The 10,370-nt window shown below is 47.1% G+C and overlaps 1 non-coding gene across 1 annotated transcript; it reads right to left on the bottom strand.

Annotated features, from left to right (window-relative positions):
* Window positions 1-9,941: 9,941 nt before the first annotated feature.
* On the bottom strand, window positions 9,942-10,060 carry LOC122540787. Its single transcript, XR_006309408.1, has one exon. It is a non-coding gene; the product is annotated as a 5S ribosomal RNA (ribosomal RNA).
* Between the last annotated feature and the right edge of the window lie 310 nt (window positions 10,061-10,370).

Here is a 10,370-nt window from a genome sequence, read left to right as displayed (position 1 = left end):
GGAGCAGATACAGCGGAGGCGGAGGAATTGGGAATACGGGATGGCATTTTTGCAAGAGATAGGGTGGGAAGAGGTGTAATCCAGTCAGCTGTGGGAGTCGGTGGGTTTGTAAAAAATGTCAGTGTCACGTTGGTCGTCACTAATGGAGATGGAGAAGTCCAGGAAGGGGAGGAAGGTGTCAGAGATGGTCCAGGTAAATTTAAGGTCAGGGTGGAATGTGTTGGTGAAGTTGATGAATTGCTCAACCTCCTCGCGGGAGCACGAGGTGGCGCCGATGCAGTCATCAATGTAGTGGAGGAAGAGGTGGGGAGTGGTGCTGGTTTAATTACGGAAGATGGAACATTCTACATAGCTGACATAGCTAGGGCCCATACGTGTGCCCATGGCTACCCCATTGGTCTGGAGGAAGTGGAAGGATTCGAAGGAGAAATTGTTAAAGGTGAGCACCAGTTCAATCAAACGAATGAGAGTGTCAGTGGAAGGGTACTGTTGGGGACGTCGGGAGAGGAAGAAACAGAGGGCTTGGAGGCCCTGGTCATGGTGGGAGGAGGTGTCGAGGGATCGGATGTCCATGGTGAAGATGAGGCGTTAGGGGCCGGGGTACAGTGCAGTAGGAGGCCATTCAGCCCTTTGTGTGTGCAAGAGCAGTCGGCCTTATAATCTATTGTAAAACCAATGAACATTTGTTAACACCTGCTCTGAGAGGAACAGAATTAACATTTCAGCTTTCATTAGAGCTTTTAAAAGTTGGAGATGTGACAGGTTTAAGCAAGGAAAGGGGAAGTAGGAAAGATAAAACATACGGTTTTTTTGAGGGCGAAAACTGGAGAGATTGAATGGTAGGAGAGATGATGGTGGAGGCAAAAAAGGGGATGGTAATAAGGGAGATCGCAAGAGATAGGTCTAGAGAAGAGGGATATCAGAAGAGCACAAGGGAATGCACGTAGTTCCTGGGGCAAACAGCACTGTCAGCATATTATGGTCTGAATGCTTCCTACTATGATAACCCCAGGGACATACTCCATGTACAGTGTGTTATTGTTTAGACAGAGGTTTATTGACAACACTAACTATTTACACTGTGTGTAAGTCTGAGATCAGAAGCAACTCGTTCCAACTTTTCTGCATTAGCTGTGTGGCATGTGACAAGTTGTCAAATGTTAAACATCTTGTTAAATTATGGCTTAATTGTCCTCATTAATATTCAGCTCTCTATCTTATCAGGACGGTCACTCCTGTAGCTCCACAGTCCAGGATGTGGCTCATAGTCAGTCCTGTGGCCCCACAGTCCGGGGAGTGGTTCACGGTCAGTCCTGTGGTTCCACAGTCCGGGGAGTGGCTCACGGTCAGTCCTGTGGTTCCACAGTCCGGGGAGTGGCTCACGGTCAGTCCTGTGGCCCCACGGTCCGGGGAGTGGCTCACGGTCAGTCCTGTGGCCCCACAGTCCGGGGAGTGGCTCACGGTCAGTCCTGTGGCTCCACAGTCCGGGGAGTGGCTCACGGTCAGTCCTGTGGCTCCACAGTCCGGGGAGTGGCTCACGGTCAGTCCTGTGGCTCCACAGTCCGGGGAGTGGCTCACAGTCAGTCCTGTGGTCCCACAGTCCGGGGAGTGGCTCACGATCAGTCCTTTGGCCCCAAAGTCCGGGGAGTGGCTCATGATCAGTCCTGTGGCCCCACAGTCCGGGGAGTGGCTCACGGTCAGCCCTGTGGCCCCACGGTCCGGGGAGTGGCTCACGGTCAGTCCTGTGGTTCCACAGTCCGGAGAGTGGCTCATGATCAGTCCTTTGGCCCCAAAGTCCGGGGAGTGGGTCACGGTCAGTCCTTTGGCCCCACAGTCTGGGGAGTGGCTCACGGTCAGTCCTGTGGCCCCACAGTCCGGGGAGTGGCTCACGGTCAGTCCTGTGACCCCACAGTCCGGGGAGTGGCTCACGGTCAGTCCTTTGGCCCCACAGTCTGGGAAGTGGCTCACGGTCAGTCCTTTGGCCCCACAGTTTGGGGAGTGGCTCACGGTCAGCCCTGTGGCTCCACAGTCCGGGGAGTGGCTCACAGTCAGTCCTTTGGCCCCACAGTCTGGGAAGTGGCTCACGGTCAGTCCTGTGGCCCCACAGTCCGGGGAGTGGCTCACGGTCAGTCCTGTGGCTCCACAGTCCGGGGAGTGGCTCACGGTCAGTCCTGTGGCTCCACAGTCTGGGGAGTGACTCAGGGTCAGTCCTGTGGCTCCACAGTCCGGGGAGTGGCTCACGGTCAGCCCTGTGGCCCCACAGTCCGGGGAGTGGCTCACGGTCAGTCCTTTGGCCCCACAGTCTGGGGTGTGGCTCACGGTCAGTCCTGTGGTTCCACAGTCCGGGGTGTGGCTCACGGTCAGTCCTGTGGCTCCAAAGAGGCAAGTCCTGGGAGCAGAGTTAATGCAGTCAGGGCTCTGAGGACTTGTCATATGAGGCCTTCCAATGAAATTGCTCGAAGAGATGGGTCAAGGTCAGTCCATTGGGTCTGTCCAAGGATAAAGTGGGTGGGGCCAAAGACAGCCTTAGCCATGTGTCGCCAGGTCTGTCTTTGAGAGTGGAGGCCTCAGGCTGGGCGGTGGGGGGTGGGGAGGGGATGGGGTTTGGGGTGGGAATGACAATTGTGAAGGGGAGAGGAGCAACAGCATCTGAAAGGTGTCACCTGTGATAGCATGGATTGGGGGAGGGCAGAGTTTGTCCCAAGCTAGGGGCACACTGACCTTTGAGGGGGGAGCAGTATGTCACGCTGGCTGACATGGTCACCTCATGTGCCTGGGTTTGTTGGGAGATGGGAGCCAAGGTGCAGAAAGGAGCAGGTAGACAGATTGGCTGGGCCTGGGCGGTATCTAGCTGATGGGGTGAACGTGGAGAGATATCAGGAAGGTGATCGAGATGTTCTCGGGCCTTGCCCACACATTCAGAAGCCTGTTGCTGATGTGCACTCACTGTCACCTTCCATCGAGCTGGGAATGGAGAGTACACAATGGGGCAAGAAAATGGCCGTAAGCACAGCCACATTGGGTGGGGTGAGGGTCTCAAGCTGTGAGGGAGGGGGCTGTAGCACCATTCAATATGAGGGTCTTCAACATCACACACAGAACCATGTACTGGTCAGAACAAGATCCACAGGATCCCTCACCCCTGACCACCCACATGTATTTCCCCCTCTGTACTGCACTCCTCCCTGCCCCAGACACTGCTGAACAAGTCATTCACACCAATTTTCTTTGTACCAGGTATGATTCCAACCAGTGGAAAGTTTGCCCCTTGATGCTCATTAATTCTGGTTTTGCTACGGCTCCTCGATGCCATACTTGGTCAAATGCAGCCTTAATGTCAAGGGCTGTCACTCTCACCTCCCCTGAGTTCAGTAACTCAAGTCTTTAGTGTTCTTGCTGGAATGTTGTCAGGGCCCACAGCCTTTGCAGTACCCAGTGTCCCTAACCATTTCTTGTAATACTGGGGGCTACAGAAGGAGGCCAAGATGGAACATCCACTTGGCACTGATGATTGCTGTGATGTGCTGGGCTCTTCCATCATTGAGGATGGGGTTATTTGTGGAGCCTCCATCTCCTGTTATTTGTTTAATTGTCCACCACCATTCATAATTGGATGTGGCAGGACTGCGGAGCTTAGATCTGATCCATTGGTTATGGGATCACTTCGCTTTGTCTGTCACTTGCAGTGCGAGGTCTCCACCAGTTACCTGAGAATTGCAGAGACATACATTCAGAGTCGAGAGTGTGGTGCTGGGAAAGTACAGCAGGTCAGGCAGCATCCAAGGATCCAGCCTGGTGGGAAACTGCCCATGTTAGGTTCGAAAGGCGAGTGAAGAAAGCAGTAGTGATATCACAGGAAATCTGTAATCATTGGTGAATAAGTAACTGCTACTTGGAGCGGTCTTTAAATTGCTGTAAACTATGAAGATGTGTTATTTTAAAGAATATCTATATTTGGATGTAATTGACAAACATTGAGAATAATGAAAAGTCAGGGCCAGTATATTGAAGTAATCTTAACAATCCAAAGTAAAGTTAACAGAAGAGAAATGATTTTAAGATATGGCAGCTCAGCTTGGTTGAGTAGAATGTATATGGCTTGTAATATGTGGAAAGGAGAAAGTGAGGACTGCAGATGCTGGAGATCAGAGCTGAAAATGTGTTGCTGGAAAAGCGCAGCAGGTCAGGCAGCATCCAAGGAGCAGGAGAATCGACGTTTCGGGCATGAGCCCGAAGAAGGGCTCATGCCCAAAACGTCGATTCTCCTGCTCCTTGGATGCTGCCTGACCTGTAGCGCTTTTCCAGCAACACATTTTCAGCTCTAATATGTGGAAAGTCACGGATCCTATCAGTTTCCAAGGTGACCGGGAAATACTGTCAGGAAATTAGATTGTTATCTGTGAAAGAATCTGCAGGGGAGAAGGCTTGAGTGTAGTGCTATGGAGAGCTGATCTAGACAGGCTAAATGGCCTCCTACACTGTAATAATCCCAAGTTTTTTTTTATCCCAGACCCCTACTGTGCAATATTCTCCACACCACAATGAGGACATTAAGAGTATTACGATCCACAGCAGCCTCTTCCTACCCCATCACCGTCTTCATTTGCTCCTTTCTCTATCATGTTTATCCCATTTTTTTGTCGTGGCTTCTTGTTGTAGTAAATTCCACATCCTCACCACACTCTCTCATCTGATTATAAAGATTTCAGTCAACAGTCTTTGTGCTGGCTATGACTGAGGCAATGCTTTATTCAACTTCCTTTCTGCCTGGAATAATCCTAGTCTTCCTAATGACTTGATTCTCCCCGATGCCATCGAATTTAGCTTCACCCTCTTCCCTTTCTGATCGCAGTTCAGTGAGCTGTCTGCTTATTTTATTATGTCAATCCTTCAAAACGCTTGCTGTGTTGCCAAAATAAAGCTTCGTACACAGACATTTTATTAGCGTTTTGAGTGTCAGGTTTCAGGGTAATTAACACACTTAGAGTCTTGTTAAAATCCATTCTCTGTGAAGGAGATGTGACATTAAAACTGCAACTTGTTAGCATTGCTGCCTCACAGCGCCAGAGACCCGGGTTCAATTCCCGCCTCAGGCGACTGACTGTGTGGAGTTTGCACATTCTCCCGTGTCTGCGTGGGTTTCCTCCGGGTGCTCCGGTTTCCTCCCACAGTCCAAAAATGTGCAGGTCAGGTGAATTGGCCATGGTAAATTGCTCGTCGTGTTAGGAGAAGGGGTAAATAGGGGAATGGGTCTGGTTGGGTCGCGCTTTGGCGGGTCGGTGTGGACTTGTTGGGCCGAAGGGCCTGTTTCCACACTGTAAGTAATCTAATATAATCTAATCTAATCTTTCCACACAACAAGCAGGTAGACATAGATCTCTACACCCTCAGCTGGTTAAAGCCAGTGATACTGAAATAAGGCTTTTAAAAAAATTTTGGACATGTGAATAATGAGATTAGAGGTCAGCCCAGTATCTTCAAGGCAGGCATGATTTCCCATTCTCTCTGTGAATGATTATGGATAGATGGAGGGTTCAACTTTCTCCTGCACAGATCATCATTCCTTGATGCAAACTTTAGTTTTGCTTTATTCTTTCATGGAATGGAGGTGTCACTAGTACTGCCAGCACTTATTGCCTGTATTTGCCCTTGAATCGAGTGACTTGTTCAGTAATTTCCAAGGACAATTAAGAGCTGACCACACTGCTGTGGATCTGGAGTCACATCATTACACCTTGATTGCCTTCTTTTTCCAGTCAAGGTGACCTCTGGTAGGTACTGAAATAAGAGTGAGCTGAAAGATGGCAGAGGGTAGTGGTTGATGGGAAATATTCATCCTGGAGTTCAGTTACTAGTGGTATAATGCAAGGATGTGTTTTGAGTCCACTGCTGTTTGTCATTTTTATAAATGACTTGGATGAGTACGTAGAAGGATGGATTAGTAAATATGTCAATAGAGTTGTGGATAGTGATGAAGGATGTTGTAGGTTACAGAGGTACATAGATAAGCTGCAGAGCTGAGCTGAGAGGTGGCAAATAGAGTTTAATGCAGCAAAGTGTAAGGTGATTCACTTCAGAAGGACTAACAGGAATGCAGAGTACTGGTTGATGGTAAAATTCTTGGTACAAAGAACAAAGAACAAAAAACCTTATATCACATGAACTTTGGCACTCCAAGCTTGTGCTGATCCAGATCCTCTATCTGAATCTGCCACCTATTTTCTAAGGATCTGTATTTCTCTGCTCCCTGCCCATTCATGTATCTGTCTAGATACATCTTAAATGACGCTATTATTCCCACTCCTACCACCTCCACTGGCAATGTGATCCAGGCACCCACCACCCTCTGCATAAAGAACTTTCCACATATATCTCCCCAAAACTTTTCCCCTCTCACTTTGACTCGTGACCCCTGGTAATTGAGACCCCACTCTGGGAAAAAGATTCTTGCTATCCATCCTGTCTATACCTCTCATGATTTTGTAGGCCTTAATCAGGTCCCCTCTCAGATTAGGAAATAATCTGAGAGGGGACCTGAAAATAATCCTAATCTACTCAACTTCTCTTCATAGCTGGTGCCCTCCATACCAGGCAACATATTGGTGAACCTCCTCTGCACCCTCTCCAATCCATCCACATCCTTTTGGTCATGTAGCGACCAGAACTGTACGCAGTATTCCAGTTGTGGCTGAATCAAGTCTTACACAACTGTAACATGACCTGCCAACTCAATATCCTGTCCGATGAAGGAAAGCATGCCATATGCCTTCTTGATCACTCTACTGACTTACGTTGCCACCTTCAGGGAACAATGGACCTGAACACCCAAATCCTTGTATGTCAATTTTCTGCAGGACATTCCATTTACAGTATAGTTCACTCTTGAGTTGCATCTTCCAAAATGCATCAGTTCGCATTTGTCCCGATTGAACTCCATCTGACATTTCTCTGCCCAAGTCTCCAATTGATCGAGATTCTTCTGTATTCTCTGACAGTCCCCTTCACTATTTGTTACTCCACCAATCTTCATGTCATCTGCAAACTTGCTAATCAGGCCATCGATACCTCCAAATCATTTATATATATTGCAAACAACAGTGGTCCCAGCATGGATCCCTGTGAGACACCACTGGTCAGAGGTCTCCATTTTGAGAAGCTCCTTTCCACTACTACTCTCTGTCTCCTGTTACCCAACCAGTTCTCTATCCATCTAGCTGGACTCCATGCAACTAGGTCAACCACTAGAGTAATCAAACCTCTATCCCTAACCTCAACATCTGTCATATCCCTCTCCTCAGTCAATACTGATGCAAAGTACTCATTAAGAATATCACCCAATTGCTCTGACTCCATGCATAACTTTCCTCCTTTGTCCTTGATTGGGCCAACCCTTTGTCTCGTTACCCTCCTGCTCCTTATATATGAATAAAAGACTTTGGGATTTTCCTTAGCCCTGTTTGCTGAAGATATCTCATGACTCCTTTTAGCCCTCTTAATTCCTCGTTTCAGATTGGTCCTACATTCCCAATGTTCTTAATGAGTACTTTGCATCGGTATTCACCGAGGAGAGGGACATGATAGATGTTGAGGTTAGGGATAGATTTTTAATGAGGTGGAAGTGAGGACTGCAGATGCTGGAGATCAGAGTCAAGATTAGAGTGGTAATGGAAAAGCACAGCAGGTCAGGCAGCATCTGAGGAGCAGGAAAATCAAATTTTCGGGCAAAATCCCTCATTCCTGATGAAGGGTTTTTGCCTGAAACTTCGATTTTCCTGCTCCAGGGATGCTGCCTGTTCTGCTGGGCTTTTCCAGCACCACTCTGATCTTGACATAGATCTTCTTTAATTACTCTAGGTCAAGTTGACATAAGGAAGGAGGAAGTGTTGTGTATTCTAAAAGGCATTAAGGTAAACAAGTACCCAGGTCCAAAAGGGATCAATCCCAGGTTACTGAGGGAAGTGGGAGAGGAAATAGCTGGGGCTTTAAATGATATCTTTGTAGCATCCTTAAACACTGGGGAGGTCTCAGAGGATTGGAGAATTGCTAAGGTTGTCCCTTTGCTTAAGAAGAGTAGCAGGGATAATCCAGGTAATTATAGACCTGTAAGAGCCTGATGTTAGTGGTAGGGAAGCTGCAGGAGAAGATACTGAAGGATAGGATCATTTGAAAGAAAATGGTCTTATCAGTGATAGGAGACATGGTTTTGTGCAAGGAAGATCATGTCCTGCAAACCTAATAAAATTCTTTGAAGAGGTGGCAAAGTTGATTGATGGGGGAAGGGCTCTGGATGTCATATACATGGACTTTAGTAAGGCATTTGATAAGGTTCCCCATGGTAGCCTGATGGTGAATGTGAAGTCGCATGAGGTCCAGGGTGTACTAGCTAATTGGATAGAGAACTGGCTGGGCAACAGGAGACAGAGAGTAGTGGTGGGAGGGAGTTTCTCAAAATGGAGAACTGGGACCAGTGGTGTTCCACAGGGATCTGTACTGTTGTTTTTGAGATATATAAATGATTTGGAGGAAGATATCGGTTAACTGATTAGCAAGTATGCAGATGGCACTAAGATTGGAGGAGTAGCAAATAGTGAAAGGGACTGTCAGAGAATATGGAAAAGTACAGATAGATTGGAGAAATGGACAGAGAGATGGCAAATGGAGTTCAATCTGGGCAAATATGAGGTGATGCATTACACACGCACACACACACTCACACACACACACTTCTGCAGACACACACACAAACAAACACACTCCTACAGGCACACACACACACACTCTTCTGCAGACCCTCCCACACATATACTCCCACACTCACACACGCACTTTCTCAAAGACCTATAACCCTTTACACTCACACTTACAAACATACACACACTCTCTCACAGACACTCATAAGTCCCATCCCCAAACACACACACACACACATACACACACACACATTTGTGGGGTGAATTTGTACTTGCAGAATTACATTTTACTTTGCTCAAAAACCGTGTGAATCCATGTAAGATTCTGTAAATCCGTATTTTAGATTAGAATCAGTCTGACCATTGTGGCACAGACAGTCTTACACTGGGCACTTCACACCTTCAATACATTATCTGGGCTGACAGGACACCAATTGTTAAAGTTCACTTGAGAGTGTAACTTTTAAAAACGTTCTGCGATTTGCATATGAAAGAACTGAAACCAACATGGTCATTCTAAAAGATGAGAGACTTACCAAACAATCCAGGTCTTTTTCAATATATAATTTCAGTTACATCACACTGTAAACTTTTGCTATAAATTCTGTGTCTTATGATCTTATACTCTACAACTACTTGATGAAGGAGCAGTGCTCCGAAAGTAAACCTGTTGGACTATAATCTGATGTTGTGGGATTTTTAACTAAATGAGCCAGCAATTCTCCACTATTCCTCACAATTCACGATCCTTCCAAGTTTTGTATCATCTACAACTTCTGAAATTGTGTCCTGCAGCAAAGACAAAAGTGGAACTAGTCCAGGCAGGGACAGGAGGATTTATAATGGGAAATTGCAGGCAAGTTAAATAATGACATTGTGTCAGTCTGTACAGTGAGAGGTACAAAATATTACCAAAAATAATAAAGATTAGATTACTTACAGTGTGGAAACAGGCCCTTCGGCCAAACAAGTCCACACCGATCTGTCGAAGCGCAACCCACCCAAACCCATTCCCCTACACTCACCCCTGCCCCTATCACTACGGGCAATTTAGCATGGCCAATTCACCTAACCTGCACATTTCTGGACTTGTGGTAGGAAACCTGAGCACCCGGAGGAAACCCACGCAGACACGGGGAGAATGTGCAAACTCCACACAGTCAGTCGCCTGAGGCAGGAATTGAACCCAGGGATCTCTGGCATTGTGAGTCAGCAGTGCTAACCACTGTGCCACCGTGCTGCCCATTTTAAAGCCTACTGCACCTGGCATTCCCAGGCAGTCTCCCATCCAAGTACTAACCAGGCCTGAGTCTGCTTAGCTTCTGAGATCAGACAAGATCAGGCGTTTTCAGACTAGTATGGCCGTAGGGTCTGAGGGTCTGGTGAGAATGAGGGATTGAAAGAAATTATATTTGTATCAAAAATAGTAGGATTGGAAGCTGACAAATCCTGGGCCCAAAATGTCTACATCCCACAGCGTTAAGTCGAAATTGGCAACTATCTTTCAAAATTCTACTGATTTGAGAAAATTACAGGAGAGTGCAAGGTTTCAAATGGAATCCCACTATTTAACAAAGAAGAGAGAGAGAACACACCTTACGTTAGTCATAGGGAAAATATTGTAATCTAATCAAAAGGATATGTTAACCAGACACTTAGAATTATGCAGAGTTAACATGG

This window comes from Chiloscyllium plagiosum, chromosome 35 (assembly GCF_004010195.1).
Source record: "Chiloscyllium plagiosum isolate BGI_BamShark_2017 chromosome 35, ASM401019v2, whole genome shotgun sequence".
Lineage (NCBI taxonomy): Eukaryota > Metazoa > Chordata > Chondrichthyes > Orectolobiformes > Hemiscylliidae > Chiloscyllium > Chiloscyllium plagiosum.
The sequence above is the reverse complement of the archived record's forward strand: the minus strand, read 5'-3'. Positions and strand labels throughout refer to the sequence as shown.